Genomic DNA, 16,584 nt, shown 5'->3' with positions numbered 1-16,584 from the left:
ACGACTAAACAACAACAATCAATTTTGCGCACAGGGCAACCGCCTCTGTGTCCGTCCGTCCCCCCATGTTATGCCACTGCTCTGCCAGCATGGGCAATGGTCAGGGAGTTGTAGTCTCAGCAAGACCAGAAGGTGGAAAAATTAGAGCGAAGGCTCCTGGTCCAAATTGAAATCCATATTTTATCATAGTTTACTTCTACAGTAATTCTTTAGGGTAAAGAGCTAAGGCACTTGGTTTACCTTGAAGCCCTGCGTAGCACCCCTGAAGGAAACGTCAAAGAGAAAGTCCCCATAAAAAGTCACAATGTTACCAGCCCTTGAGAAATTAATTTTTTGAACAACAACCTGCCTGGTGTTTTTTTTTTTTTTAAAGGTTTAGTCTCACTGTTAGACAATAGGCAACCATACAGTTGCATGTACTTAAGTAAATTAACTTATGCAAATGAGCGACATCTGTTTCTTTTCCTTCTTAGGAATTTGGGCTGCAGTGCTACACACACTTATGTAATGAGCCTAGGACAACACATGCCAAGAATTCCAATTTTAGAACATAACGCAAACTTTTCATAACATAGGAAGCGACCTTATTCTGAGTCAGTCCATTGGTCCATCCAGTTCAGGGGTCAGCAAACTTTTTTTGCAGGGGGCTGGTCCACTGTCCCTCAGACCTTGTGGGGGGCCAGACTATATTTTTTTAGGGAAATCCCTCCCACCGACTTTCCCCTCCCTTCTCCACAGCACCGGACGAGCCCCGGTGGCTGCTTGTGAGTGGCAGGGGCTGGCAGCGGCAGAGGGACGATGAGTGGCGTGAAAGGGCTGGCTCCGGAGAGGGGCTGCTTAAAATGGCGCTCAGCCAACTGCGGCTCAACAAAGCCCAGCCCCCTTCCTTCTCTAGGCAGGGCAGGAAGAAGCCAGGAGGAGGGAGGGAGGAGGTGCTGCGGCGGTGGCGGTGGTGTGTGTGTGTGTATAGGGAATGGTGCAGCCCAAACGATCAGAATCCCCACGCTGATCTACGAGGCAATTCCCAGACCGTCTGCAGACCAGATTCAGAAGGCAGTTGGGCCGGATCTGGCCCCCAGGCCTTAGTTTGCCAACTCATGATCCAGTTCAACATCATCCACACTGACCAGATATCAGCTCTCCAAAGTTTCAGGCACGGAAATCTCTCCCAACCTTACCTAGAGATGTCAGGGATGGAACCTGAGGCCTCCTGTGATCGCAGGCCCTTCAGGAACTAAAATGTAGACCTGGTGTTCTTGTGTTTTCACCTACCAGGTATTCCCAAGGTGAAGCTTACTGAAAGATGACTTTAAGAAGCAGTGGAGGAGAGCATCTCTTGCTCCCTTGTGGGACATCAGGCCAGCTGGGAGGTTTTAAAAGACAATGGCATAAGAATTTCAATGGGGAGACACATAGACACATACCTGAGATTATTTGACAGGCAAATGGGAGGGGAGGCTTGGGGTTCATTTTACATTGTATGCTTCCTGTGGTTTGATCAGTCAAACGTGTCAAAGGCAGAAACTTAGTTTTACCGTACTTTATTTATTTATTTATTTATTTATTTTCAAACACTTAAGGCGGCTTAATATATTTATAAAAAAAACCAAAGCAGGTGTACAAAAGATCAAGCGATACAATAAGTATTAAAAGCAACACTGAATGCACAGATTCAGTACGTTTTCCGCAATCTCACAGTGAACAGTAATACTAATTGGCCAATTTTAATAATCCAGTAAAGCCTGGGTGAACGAAAAACTCCTTGACGTACGCTGGGAACAAAATTTGTTTTTAATCCATTAATTGTTTTAAATTCACCTGCATTGGGCTCTTAATTGATTGATTGATTGATTGATGACTGTGGAAGAAGGTGAGTTTATAATTGCATTTCAACTTTCCTGTGCTTTTGTGTAATCTGCTCCATCTGGAAGATTTTTTATTTTATTTTACGTTTTCCACCCACCCTTTCCCTATAGGTACAGCTGTTGTGATAAGCGATAAGCAACCAGAGAAACCTTCTTTTGCGTAGCAGGACAGGACTTACCAATAGGCAGAATAAGGGGGGTCAACTCAGTCAGCAGATGCTGGATTCAGGTGGGGGACAGTGAGAGGTGTTAGAATATGGAGCAAGCTTGCTTTCTGTTGCTCCAGAGTATGGGACCTTTTCCCATATGGGGTATTGAAGAGCCCGTATAGAGTCCTTAAGTGGGTTCCCTATCGGTAGGAGAAAATAACAGAGGCCAACCAGAGTATATTGAGAAGCAAAGCAGCTAGTAAGCCTGATCTTTATTGCAATAGAAAAGTACTGTTGCAACAGAGTCCCCACTGCCCACAGGCAGGAGGGAGGAGAGAGCCCCAAACAATAGTGCGCAAGCCCTTATATAGACTTCTGAAATTGCCCACCCTGTAGCCCAAGACACGCCCCCCCACAAAAAACATCATATATACATCACAGAAGGAGGCGGGTCTACAGCAGAAATACATCACAGGAGGCGGTCTACAGCAGAAATCCTGTCTGTCAGGATACCTGACAATGGTCACTGATTGCTATACCTGCATAGCTGTCAACTTACAGATTTGAAAATAAGGGACCAGCAGCCTTGAAAATAAGGGACCAGCAGCCAAAATAAGGGACCTGCAGCCTCACCTGTTCCAGGCACTCCAGTCTTCCTGTCCTCCTGCAGTCTGGTCAAACTCATGCTGGTAGCTTCGAGAACACTGTCCAACCAACTTTGTAAGCAGAGGTTCAACTGAATAGAATCTGAATCACATGCACCACAAGGCCTATGCAGCCTCAACTTAAGATGGCTCCCCGGCCTGGCTTTGCACTGCAAAGTTTGCAGCAGCACGTGCAACAAAATGGCGTCCAGCATTCAAAACCCCCCTCAGCTTGCATTAACTAGCCACACACAAGGCATGCAAGCTCCACCCCCCAGTCATTCTTAGACTTCTTATTGGGTGATTAACGCAGCCAAGCAACACAGTTGGAGCCTCCCTCCTCCCTGGCCGGCAGAGAGGGAGGGAGAGGAGCTGCTTCCTTTGAAATTTAAGGGACATCATTTAAGGGACATTTAAGGGACATCCATCAATAAGGGACAGCAGTGGGACATGGTGCTGGAATAAGGGACTGTCCCTTCAAATAAGGGACACTTGACAGCTATGTATACCTGGGCAGCCTGGCCTTTCTTTTGTGATGGTGAATACTTTAGTTCCTGAATAGGCTCACCCTAAGGTAAAGGGACCCCTGACCGTTAAGTCCAGTCGCAGACGACTCTGGGGTTGTGGCACTCATCTCGCTTTACTGGCCGAGGGAGCCAGCGTACAGCTTCTTGGTCATGTGGCCAGCATGACTGAGCCGCTTCTGGCGAACCAGAGCAGCATACGGAAACGCCGTTTACCTTTCCACTGGAGTGGTACCTATTCATCTACGTTCTTTCAAACTGCTAGGTGGGCAAGAGCTGGGGCAGAGCAACGGGAGCTCACCCAGTCGAGGGGATTTGAACCACCAACCTTCTGATCGACAAGCCCTAGGCTCTGTGGTCTTGCGAAGCACGGAAAGTTTTAAAAGTTTAACTTACCAAATGGCTGCAAAAGAAGTTATGAATTGCTATGAGTTGCTCCTCCAAGTCAAGTCGCAACTGCATCTCTTCAAGCAATGCACCCTGGGTATTAACGGTTTTAAGAAAAAGGAAACAAACTTGCAAGACGTTTTCGTCTTGCGAAGCAAGCCCATAGGGAAATTCGTCTTGCGAAGCAACTCAAAAAACGAAAAACTCCTTCGTCTTGCGAGTTTTTCGTCTTACGAGGCATTCGTCTTGCGAGGTACCACTTACATCAGCTCGCTTCTGTCACTGGGCTCTGCTGAAAAGGGCTTCTCCATGCAAACCAGGAAGTGACTTTTCCAGACAACAGAACGACTCTTCTTTTCTTATCTCTGCAGCTGCGATCTCCTGGGTGATGCAGACGCTGTCAGGTAGTTGAATGTGCATGCATCCTCTGTCTGTTTCTCTCCCTCCCAACCCACTTGTCCGCATGGCCCTGGGCACTGGCAAGCCACGCTACACCACTGTCTCACAGTGCCCAACCAGATGCCAGTGGGAAACCCAAAAGCAGGACATGAGTGCAATAGCATTCTGCCCACCTTCGGTTGCCAGCAACTGCACTCAGAAGCATACTGCCTCTGACAGTAGAAGAACCTAGCCATTGTGGCTAGTATCAGTTGACAGGCTTATCTGCCATCAATCTGCCCGATCCTCTTTCAACCATCCATGTTGGTTTCCACCACGACTTCTTGTGATGGCGAATGCCATAGTTTCTCTTGCGTCCTCTTGCTGTTGGGCCTTTAAAGAAGAGATAACACGGCACTCAAGATTGTAGCATGGCAATCTTATATAACTCAGGCAGCCAAACTCATTCCCTCCAGATGTTTAGGACTCCAACTCCCATCAGTCCTAGCCAGCATGACCAATGATCAGGGATGACAGGGGTTGTAGTCCAGCAACATCTGGAGAGCCACGGGGTTTGGAATCTTGGTTTAAGCAACTACGGTGTGGTGACTGGATAGCTCAGTTGGTTAGAGCATGGTGCTGATAACGCCATGGTTGCAGGTTCGATCCCCATATAGGACAGCTGCATATTCTTGCATTGCAGAGGGTTGGACTAGATGATCCTCAGGGGCCTTTCTAACTCTACAGTTCTATGATTCTATGACTGCCACTCTCCCTAGATGCAAGGCAATGGTTAGGTAAGCGCTAGGATGAAGCCAAGATAGTGCAGGGGGCTGAAAGTTCAGCCACTGTGACTGGTAAAGTAAAGGTAAAGGGACCCCTGACCATTAGGACCAGTCGTGACCGACTCTGGGGTTGCGGCGCTCATCTTGCTTTATTGGCCAAGGGAGCCGGCGTACAGCTTCTGAGTCATGTGGCCAGCATGACTAAGCCGCTTCTGGCGAACCAGAGCAGCACACGGAAACGCCGTTTACCTTCCCGCTGGAGCGGTACCTATTTATCTACTTGCACTTTGTGCTTTCGAACTGCTAGGTTGGCAGGAGCTGGGACTGAACAACGAGAGCTCACCCCGTCGCAGGGATTCGAACCGCCAACCTACTGATCGACAAGCCCTAGGCTCTGTGGTTTAGACCACAGCGCCTCCCACGTCCCCTATTCATACACAAATACGCCCTTTAAGACAGGATTTGTAAGCAAAAAGACAATGGGAAGGCTTTCCCCATTTTCCTCCCTTACTGCAGAAGAATATTTGAGGTCACCGAGAGAGTCAAAATGGCTTCAGGATTGCTCTCCTGTACTATTTCAGACAGGTGGTTTATATATTTATGTATGTGTTTGCCTGGTACATTTATGAACATTTGTTTTATATTTGAGACCTTAGAATTCTTATAGCACTATGGTTTTATATTGGAAGGCAATGTTAGGTGTTCTGGGAGGCTTTCCCTCTGCCCCTTAAGCTAGCCTGCTGCCCTCATGCATGCTGGGGGATGCTGTCCCATCAGTACAGTTGGTTTCTATCTGTGAAATGGGTTTATGCATGTACCATCTTGGCTTACGTCTTAGGTAGCAAAAGGTTTGAGAGCAACCCAGCTGCTTGGGGCAACAACAGTAATAAGAATTGGGGGGGGGGGAATCTCAATTTCTCCTCCACCCATCTAATACCTTCACCCACTTAAAAGTAAAGCTAAAGGGACCCCTGACCATTAGGTCCAGTTGTGACCGACTCTGGGGTTCATCTCGCTTTATTGGCCGAGGGAGCCGGCGTACAGCTTCTGGGTCATGTGGCCAGCATGACTAAGCTGCTTTTGGCGAACCAGAGCAGTGCACGGAAACACCGTTTACCTTCTCGCCGGAGCAGTACCTATTTATCTACTTGCACTTTGATGTGCTTTTGAACTGCTAGGTTGGCAGGAGCAGGGACCGAGCAACGGGAGCTCACTCCGTCGTGGGGAATCGAACCGCCAACCTTCTGATCAGCAAGCCCTAGGCTCGGGTTTAACCCACAGCGCCAACCACTTAGGGAGGGATAAATTGATCAAGAGACGGTCACGATTCCTCCCAGTTCATCTTGTTTCTGTATTGCCATATCAGTATGTGATTTAAAAAAAAATCCTCTTGAAAATACATCAGGCTGTTACTGCGCATTTCTCCTAACACACACACATTTATACATGCCGTTCTGCCTATGATATACATTTCTGCAAGCAATTTTTGTGTGTTACTTTCATGAATATGTGCATTTTTAATACACACCCTGACACACACACATTTTTGCAAGCATTACTTGACGGGAGCACTGCGACACAGAATTCGGAGGAGTGCAGATTTCAAGAGGCGGCTGTGCTTTGGTTCACTTACTCTTTCGGGAGCTGCAGAATACATTTCCGTAGGTAGGGTCACCCTGAACCAAATTGCTCGCCCACTCCTAGACAGGAAGTGGGTGGCAGAGAGGGAGGAGGGCAGACTGCAGGAGCTTTCCAAAAGCCATGCTGCTCTCTTGGCCTGCCACTAGGTGGCAGAGTCCAACAGGGCTACAAAGAAGATGCTACAAAACATCGTTTTAGTCCTCTGGCCATTATGGTCAGTTTGAGCTGGATGAGTTTTCCCTTGTCTTCCCCGTCCTGCACTCAGAAGTACAAAGTGCCCTCTGTTCTCCCAGGACCTGGAATGAGTAATGCAGTATGGTGATAAAAGACCTTGAAGATCATTAGATACAGCCTGTGTCTCTAAAACTCACATTTAGAGTCTCCTACATATTATGCAACATGCAGGGTTAGGCTAAGAATTCTGGACTGTGCTGCTTTTGTTTCTGTCTTTTGCATATATTTTTTTTCCCTCAAGTCCCGTGTCTCCCCTGAACATAAATTAAGACATAAAACTTGCCTCGGGATTTGCTACCAGTCCCACATTCTCTCTGTTAGCATCCTGTGTTAACCAGCATGAGATTTCACTAATTCTTGCCAGGGTTTGTTTGTGCAATCTGTTGTCCCTAGAACGAATGCACTCTCAGCTAACGTGCAGTACTGCTGCAGTGGTGGTGGTGGTGATGATGTAATATTTATGCAACAACTTGGAACGTTCATATTATCTCTCCTATTACAGATGGAGGGGAGGAGACTGAGTGAAAGTGGTTTGCCTAAAGCGGGGATGGGGGGAACTTGTGGTCCTCCAGATGTTTCTGGATTCCAGCTCACATCAGTCTCAGCCAGCATAGACAACACTCAGGGATCATGGGATCTAGAGTCTGGAGGGCCAGACTAAAGTCACCTAATGTGTCCCATGGTTGGGAGGAGGTTGAGTGGAGAATTTGGGGCCCACAGTTCATGCTCTTTGGGCCCAATTCAGCCATGCAGCACTTCTATTGATTTCTCTGCACTTGATTTACTGCATATGAATTGACTGTGTTGTTTTTGTACTACTACTACTAATTGTGATGGCCTGGGATTCGGACTCGGAGGCTGAACCTGAGGAATCCCAGCCTGCACAGGAGTCCCCGCCTCCAGAACCAGCTGAGCTGGGGCTGGGGCTTGAGCCTGAAGGGTCCTCACCTGTGCTGGATCCTCAGGTGCAGGCACCAGCTGAGTCTGCTCTGGCTCCTGAGGTGATGGAGGACCCATTGCCTGCAGGTTCTCCACTCTCAGCCCCGTCAGGGGAAGCTGAGGTTGCCTCTGGGTTCAGTAACCCGCCAGCCTCTCCTGAGCTGCAGAGGCCCAGGGCAGAGAGGCGGAGGGAACTAAGTTCTCACAGGAGGAGTGCTCGCCTCCAGACCAGGAGAGGCGAGTCACCTGTGGACCGGGACCGCCCCATGCCTCAGGGCAGATAAAAGCCAGCCAGCCCAGTCCCAGGTTGCGGGAGCAACATTGTTGGTAGCCTGTTCCTGCCTGCACCCTGTCCTGCTCTCCTGCCAGAGTTCCTGACCTCACCCGACTCCCTGCCTTGGACCCCGCTTCAGCTTTGACGGACAGCCTCCATACCGCACCCTCGATCTCGGACTGGACTCGGACCTCGCCACATGGTTAACCCTCGGGACCAGCACACTAATGTTTGTCTGTTGGTTTCCTCACTGAGCGGCCCACAGCAACTTACATTAAAAGCAAGTAGAAAAACAGCCAAATTAACCCCCACAACAAAAAACACATGGTGCAAGTATAAGGCAGGATGAACAGATCCCACCCTACTAAAAGATGCCACCCTTCAAATTAAGGACCAAAAGCCCAGCTAAAGAGGAATGTATTTGCTTGGTTCAAAAAACCAAAACATTTTTCAAATTCTGAAAATGATTAAAATTTGCAGTGATATGAAGCACTATGTCCCTTGTATGGTGATCTCTGAAAAGTTCCTTGAGGGGGAAGAAACTGGTGGAATCTACATGCATATTAAAAATGCTGTGAAAATGCTGTTTTTTAAAAAAAAGGTTTTGAAAAATGCATTGAATTTTGCACAGCTCCCTCTCGCCATCTAGTGTCACATTTGTGTATTGCATTTTACAGCACATTTAAAACGTTTTATTTGCAGCTGTGGAGCTGAGTCCACTGTTGCTGACGAAAGTGCAAAATCAGCTTCTCCTTTCGGCTCGGTTGCAGTGCAGCACTCCTTGGCTGGCAAATGGAATTGCATGACATCGTTGAAAAACCTTGTGCTGGCTTTGAAGTTGATGTGAAGAGAAAAATTGTGTCTGTGTAGCACTGTATCCGTGATGGACTATTCGCACATGCAGGTCATCACTTGATGTTATAGGAACTGGCGAAAAGATTCCCATGAGCCAGCCTTTTGTCAGCCAGTTCCTGATGCCAGCTCCCATCGCCAAGAGATCTGAGTTGGTTTGCTTTTTACGTGTACAGGCGGAGTCCGCCAAACCCTGGGTGGCCCCCGTGTGGAATAACGCCTCAAGACAAGGTGCTATGGGATTAAAATTGGTCACAACTTTATTATGTTTCAGATGTGGGTAGACCTTGGCTCAGGCATTGGGCATTTATCCCTCCCAGGCCCCGCCGGGGATCTGGGGAACATCAGGGTTATCTAGAGTGTATGTGGGGATAGGCTGGCTCTGGAGAACATATGTTCAAGCAGAGAGAGCCCACCCCCATTACACCACCGCCACAGGGGAGAGCAATGACAACCTCTAGGCATACGGCCAAAGCCTCCCCTCAAACAACCCCTTTAACGGGCAACCCTGGTATCGCTGCCGCAAAGAGGAGGGGGGCATGGGTCACCACTGCAGGCATCCCCCCCCCCCCATTTAGGGAAGATAGACTAAAGGATTCCGGCCAAGGCCTGATACCACCAAAGTTGTAATGTTTTGCTTTGGGGAAGGCAAACCTGCCAATGCAGGAGAATTCCTTTCCGGCCCTTCAACAGCAACCTTGACGTAGCACTGCCCGCATACCTGTGGAGAAACGGTTAACCTGCAAAAGAAGTCTTAACTGAGGGTGGGTAGGGTGGGAGAAGCTCTGGAGCCAACTGATGCTTCGCAGGTAAGATCCTCCCCCTATTGTGTGGGCAGGGTGGTTCCTCCCCCTACCTGGCCTGATCACCCTGGCAACACCTCCCCAGGCGGGATTAGGCAACTGGCTGAGGTAGGCGGAGACCTCCAGGTATCCCACCTGGAGAAGGTGAAGCCAAGCCTGTGCTAATGGTGCCGCATAGGGTCTAGGGGGCTGCGCGTGACCATGCAAAGGGCGCCCCCCATTTAATGTGGGGAGTGGTCATTCTCTTGTCTATAGTTGCTGTGAGGAGCAAACACTGACAGGGCTCACATGAGCCTATGGCTTCAAAATCCCTTCAGTTCATGTTGTTGTTTAGTCGTTGTGTCCGATTCTTCGTGACCCCCTGGACCAGAGCACGCCAGGCACTCCTGTTTTCCACTGCCTCCTGCAGTTTGGTCAAACTTATGCTGGTAGCTTCGAGAACACTGTCCAAACATCTCATCCTCTGTTGTGTTCTTCTCCTTGTGTCCTCAATCTTTCCCAACACCAGGGTCTTTTCCAGGGTGTCTTCTCTTCTCATGAGGTGGCCAAAGTATTGGAGCCTCAGCTTCAGGATCTGTCCTTCCAGTGAGCACTCAGGGCTGATTTCCTTCAGAATGGACAGGTTTGATCTTCTTGCAGTCCATGGGACTCTCAAGAGTCTCCTCCAGCACCATAATTCAAAAGCATCAATTCTTCGGCGATCAGCCTTCTTTATGGTCCAGTTCATGGTTAGGCTTAAATAAACCCAAGAAAATCTTACAAACCAAGTGTGGATTCCTAAGAGGAGGTATTGTGCATAAAAGCCATATTTAAATATTTTAGGATGTTTTTTAGAACTGTGACTTGGTGAATTAGGCCATTGCATCTTGAGTTTCTTTTCCCCCTCAATCTAGGTGACTGAAAAAGTTTTCTATGGGTGCATGTGCCCCCTCCCAGTATGCCAACCTCCTCCTGGTATACGCACTTTTTAACTGAAGTGCAATTCTTGGCAACGCGGAGAGAGGACTGAATTTCAAAGGATGGCTGTGTTTCTCAGTTCACGTATTGTTTCAGAAACTGCAAATTAGGTATGTTTGTCCTTTAAAGGAAATATGGGTTTCTCCCCAGCCCCTAACCAAAGCAGCAACCTTTTCTTGCTCCCCCCCTGCTCCTGCCCCCCCAACTTCCACCCACACTCTTCTTGCATACAGCCCCAGAAGGCTTGGGTACAGATGGGACCCTGCTGGGCCCTGTCCCCCTTCTCTGCACTGCCGAAGAAATGGGTGGGTGGGTGGCTGGAGCTCGAAACCCATGCCTCGCTCTCTGATGAGCGTCACGGCCAAGCAATATGCCTGACAGCCCGGGGGGGGGGGAGCGGCTGTGTGCATATTTCTGAGTTGATTTAGGGGCGTGCGGGCGGAAGCAGACAGCGTGTTACAGCGGCGTGTAAAAACACGGCAACACTCATCTCGGCGGGCAATGATACAGGCAATCTAGGCCAATTAAGGACAGCGTTTCTTATCAGCTGCACCGTATATCACAGCCTTATCGGCATGCCGTGGCCTCCTGGTAACCCTGCCTCCTGGAAGAGTGTGCTTTGTGAATAATTGTGGCGCTGGGGGCCTGGCCAGCTTGCCGCATAGTGCAAAGCCTCCCAAGAGGGCTTTAGGCGCACCAGGGTCCCACATGGGACTCCTGCTGCCCATGCCATCTGCCATGGGTAGTTTAGCCGAGATTGCTGCATTGCAGGGGGTTGGACTAGAGGATCCTTGTGGTCCCCTCCAGCACTACAATTCTGTGATTCTTTGCTGCAGTAGTCGACTGCCGGGCCATGTCCATGTAGCTGGTCAGGAAGTGGTCCAGAGCAAGGTCTCCCTTGCTCCATTGCCAGGGTACACCCATTATTATTATTATTACAGTGGTACCTCGGGTTACAGGCGACGCGGGTGGCGCTGTGGGTTAAACCACAGAGCCTAGGACTTGCCAATCAGAAGGTTGGTGGTTTGAATCCCCGCAACGGGGTGAGCTCCCGTTGCTCGGTCCCTGCTCCTGCCAACCTAGCAGTCCCGAACGCCGTAAGCCCGGAAATGACTGTTCCGGTTTGCAAACTATTTTTGGAAGCTGAACGTCCGACAGGGCTTCCCTGGCTTCTGATTGGCTGCAGGAGCTTCCTGCAGCCAATCAGAAGCTGCGCTTTGGTTTCCAAACGTTTTGGAAGTCGAACGGGCTTCCGGAATGGATTCTGTTCGACTTCCGAGGTACGACTGTACAGCGTCCCACGTAGCGTCTCTGTTTGTTAGAAACATGACTCCATGTGCTCCTGGATATTCTCATGGGGCAGAAATGAACCAGGCCATAGTGGTTCCCAATATTCATGGGCCAGCTCTACTATTGGGCAGAGATTTGGGTGTGTGTGTCATGATAAAACAGCAGCAGTTGGCTAATCCTTTAATTTATTGTGTTTTTACTGTCAGAGTGACATATTTGTGGGATTTTCTGCCCCAAGGCCGGAATAAATGGACTTAGATACCATGCAATCTGATTTGGGGGAATGGGCTGGCCTTTGCTGCTCTACTTCATCCCGCAAAATATCTCGGACTGTCACCAGGGAAGCTATCTTATATGGAGAAGAGAGGCAGCTGGATGCGTGGTTGACTTGCATTTCCTTTTAGCTGGCAAATCTTTCTAACTCCAGAGCCAGCCGCAGGTTTGAGTGGGTCCTCTCCTATGTCAGGTTTAAAGGTAAAGGTAAAGGGACCCCTGACTGTTAAGTCCAGTTGGGGACGACTCTGGGGTTGCGGAGCTCATCTCGCTTTACTGGGCGAGGGAGCCAGCATTTATCTGCAGACAGCTTTTCTGGGTCATGTGGCCAGCATGACTAAGCCGCTTCTGGTGAACCAGAGCAGCGCATGGAAACGCCGTTTGCCTTCCCGCCGGAGCATTACCTATTTATCTACTTGCACTTTGACATGCTTTCAAATTGCTAGGTTGGCAGGAGCAGGGACCGAGCAACGGGAGCTCACCCCGCCGGGTGGATTCAAACCGCCAACCTTCTGATCGGCAAGCCCAAGGCTCTGTGGTTTAGACCACAGCACCACCCGCTTGTGGCAAAAGCGATAGAGAGTCCACTTAAATTTCCCACAATGCCCTGGAACAATGCAATGTGAAGAGCATTGTGGGAAACGAAGATGGCCACCCATTCTGATGCTGCTAGGTAAGCCCATGGCAGGTATCCCCATTGGAGGGCTCTGTTGCTGTGTTGGGACACTGCCATCTGCCTGAGGGTGTTGAGTGCTGATGCTGGGCATGCAGTTTAATTTCTGTGCATCAGGCTATTGCTCAAGGCATTTCCCTCAATTATTCCAGCATGTAGTGTTTCATACTAGAATGTACCGTATTTTTCGTCCCATAGGACGCACCGGCCCATAGGACACACCTAGTTTTTTGGGGGGGAAATAAAGGGGGAAAAATCCCTTTATTCCCCCCCCCCAAACCAGGTTGGGGAATCCAAACCAGGTTGGGGAACAGCGGGATGGCGGTGCTCCACCTCCCCGCTGTCCCCCAAGCTTGTGGGGCTGCCCGATGTCTGCCCGAAGCGTGGGGTGCTCTGCTTTCCTTTCCAGGTGTTGCTTCCAGGTGCACTGCTAGCAGGAATTTAGCCTTCAAAACAGGAAAGACCTCATTGGAAAGACCTACCGTATTTTTCGTCCTATAGGACGCTCCGTCCCATAGGACGCACCTAGTTTTTTTGGGGGGAAATAAAGGAATTTCCCCCCCTTTATTTTCCCCCCCCCAAGCAGGTCGGGGAAACCGAACCAGGTCGAGGAACAGCGGGATGGCGGCGCTGTGCCTCCCTGTTGTCCCCCGAGCTTGTGGGGCTGGCCAATGTCTGCCCGACGTGAGGGGCGCTCTGCTCCAGGGAAGCAGGCTGCTATCCGCAGCGTGGGGAGCCCTGTGGGGAGCTCCTGCAGGGCTCACCACACTGCGGATGTCTGTCCGGCACGCGGGTGCTCTGCTTCAGGGCGCCCTGCCCGCCGGGTGACAGGCTGCTATCCGCAGCGTGGGGAGCCCTGTGGGGAACTCCCGCAGGGCTGCCTAGGCTGCGGATATCTTCCTGAAGCCTGGAGAGTGAGAGGGGTCGGTGTGCACCGACCCCTCTCGCTCTCCACGCTCCAGCGAAAGCCTGCATTTGCCCCATAGGACGCACCCAGATTTCCCCTTCATTTTTGGAGGGGGAAAAGTGTGTCTTATAGGGCGAAAAATACGGTAATTCCAATGTTGTTTAGAGCTCCATTTGGCAAGATGGGAGCTGTAGCTCGTCCGTTAGTCCTGTTTGCAACAGGAACGTGGATTCCCCTTGGAAAGTGTGGGCTCCTCCAGCTCATAGTGCCAATCACCTGCCAACTCATTCATGTGGAAGAACCCTAAAAAAGGCAGCTGAGTAGGAGTGTAAGAGAGATCAGCAGTGTGAATGTGGCTTTCTCATATTCTTATTTTTAAAAAGGTTCACTGCAGCATCAAATGATGTTTGCAGCCCAATAAAGTGGGGAAGTTAGTGGGAAATTGGCATTGAAAAATGCTCCTACAAACAGCAAAAGGTGGGTAAGGTAGGGAGCTTCTGGGCTGTTCTCAGCGGAAGGATCAAAATCATTCCAAGGATAGGTTTTAAATCAACATTTCGGAGGTGACAAAAATGGGACCACATACTGCCACCTAGTGGGCTCTTTCATGAACTAATCTAAAGTCACCTTCGGAAATCCCCGCTTAAGTATCAAGCAGATTGGTTGCTGCTTAAGAAGGGCACTTGTTATGGAGCAGTCGTTTTGGCAGGAGAAGAAGACAAGTGTTTTTAAAAAAGAGGCTAGGAGTGAATTGGAGTCAGGTGCAGGTGAAGCAGCTCATCAAAGAAGAAACACAATCCAAACCTTTACCTTAATCATTTCTTTATTTCTCCTGGAGAGAAACTTGAAGGCAGTGCTGGCAATGTGCAGACTCATCTAGCTTTTGCCTCTGGTATACAGCATTTCAGGTGGTTGTATAATTTCAAAAACCTGCAAACCCTATTTGATCAGGAGCAGAATAAATGCATGTGTATGCCATGGGGAGAAAAGCATCTCTCAAGCCCTCTCCTACTGTTGTAGGTTCACAGATTCAAATACACTCAGCAGGATATTTTGAAAGTTGGATTTCACAGAATCATAGAATCTTAGAGTGGGAAGGAAGCCAAGTCTACCCCCCCCCCTGAAATGCAGGAACTCAGCTCAAGCATCCATGACAGATGGCCAGCCAACCTCTGCTTAAAACCTTCGAGGTAGGAAAGCCCACTGCCTCTCGTGGGCATTTGTTCCACTGCCGAACAGCTCTTACTGTCAGAAAGTTTTTCCAAATTTTTAGTCGGAATCTCCTTTCTTGTAACTTGAAGCCATTGGTTCAGGTCCTACCCTCCAGAGCAGGAAGAAGAAGAAGAGTTTGGATTTGATATCCCGCTTTACCACTACCCTAAGGAGTCTCAAAGCAGCTAACAACCTCCTTTTCCCTTCCTCCCCCACAACAAACACTCTGTGAGGTGAGTGAGGCTGAGAGACTTCAGAGAAGTGTGATTAGCCCAAGGTCACCCAGCAGCTGCATGTGGAGGAGCGGGGAGCGAACCCGGTTCACCAGATTACGAGTCTACCGCTCTTAATCACTACACCACACTGGCTCTCAGAAAACAAGCACATTCCCTCTTCCATGGGACGCCCTTAAGATACAGTGGTACCTCGGGTTACAGATGCTTCAGGTTACAGATGCCTCAGGTTACAGACTCTGCTAACCAAGTAATAGTACCTCTGGTTAAGAACTTTGCTTCAGGATGAGAACAGAAATCGTGCTCTGGCAGCACGGCAGCAGCAGGAGGCCCCTTTAGCTAAAGTGGTGCTTCAGTTTAAGAACAGTTTCAGGTTAAGAACGGACCTCCAGAATGAATTAAGTTCTTAACCCGAGGTACCACTGTACTTGAAGATGGCTATCATATCTCCTCTCAGTCTCCTCTTTTCTAGGCTAAACATACCCGGCTCCTTCAAGTTCTCCTTCTAAGGCTTAGTTTCCAGACCCTTAATCATCCTGGTTGCCCTCATCTGCACACACTCCAGCTTGTCAATATCTTAAATTGTGGTGTCCGGAATAGAATTAGGAGCTTTCTGCTTCCTACTCTAGAGGAATGTTGAAGGGGACAAAAAAGAATTCTGCAGAGACCAGTGAAATTTCCTGGGACGGTTCTTGCATATCCCTATTCAGAATCAATGCCTCAGCTGCATTCCCTCCTCTCAAAGTGAAATGTCTTCAAATTCTCTTATATCACTTTATAAGAGTGGCTTAGGGCCCTCGTATTTATGGGACCGCCTCTGCTGGTATGCCCCACAGAGGACCTTAAGGTCAATGAATAACCATAGTTTAGAGGTCCCGGGCCCTAAGGAAGTCAGACTATCCTCCACCAGGGCCAGGGCCTTCTCAGTGATGGCTCCAACCTGGTGGAATGCTATGTCCCATGAGACCAAGGCCCTGCAGGATTTAACTTCCTTCCGCAGGGCCTGTAAGACAGAGCTATTCCGCCTGGCTTTCTATTTGAACTTAGCCTGATCTTTTATTCCCCTTCCTTCCCTCCCCCTCCCCTCTTTATGAAGATTACCCGCTCTGGGATCCCACAGCTAATTCTCCCCTGGTCTCCTCGCTGGCCCAAATAGGACTAATTTAGCCAGCTAGCCCTGGTGATCATCTAATTTTTATTGGATGGATTTCCCCCCTAAATTGATTTTGAATTCTGAATTTATTGTTATTCACGTTTTATACTGTATTTTATGCTGTTTTTTGTTGCATCAATTAAGTGTTTTTAATTTGTTTGGTTTTCTGAACCGGGAAGGGCAGGGTATAAATAAAAAAATATTTATTTATTTATATTATATATCCAAGCCCCACTTGGTATTCTGGCTACTCACTCACAAGGCCCATCCCACTATGACTGACAGATTAAAGCAAATATACACTTGTTTATTATTTTTTTAGGATGAAAGTAATGGCCCATATCCAGCTAACTGGAAGCCAGCGCAAGGACTCCTGATGGTGCAATGGATCTTTTCACCATTTGTACCCCC

General features: G+C 49.0%; 1 long non-coding RNA gene across 1 annotated transcript in view; it reads right to left on the bottom strand.

Moving 5' to 3' along the window:
* Positions 1 to 15,807: 15,807 nt before the first annotated feature.
* LOC309363061 overlaps positions 15,808 to 16,584 on the bottom strand; it is a 45,853-nt gene continuing 45,076 nt past the window's right edge. Inside the window, exon 2 of the long non-coding RNA XR_014165208.1 lies at positions 15,808 to 16,253. This is a non-coding gene — a long non-coding RNA (uncharacterized lncRNA). The remainder of the gene's footprint in view (positions 16,254 to 16,584) is intronic.

The sequence above is a fragment of the Podarcis melisellensis genome (assembly GCF_964234715.1).
Source record: "Podarcis melisellensis genome assembly, chromosome: 2".
Classification (NCBI taxonomy): domain Eukaryota; kingdom Metazoa; phylum Chordata; class Lepidosauria; order Squamata; family Lacertidae; genus Podarcis; species Podarcis melisellensis.
Note: the sequence above shows the minus strand (reverse complement) of the source record. Positions and strands in the feature narration are given on the sequence as shown.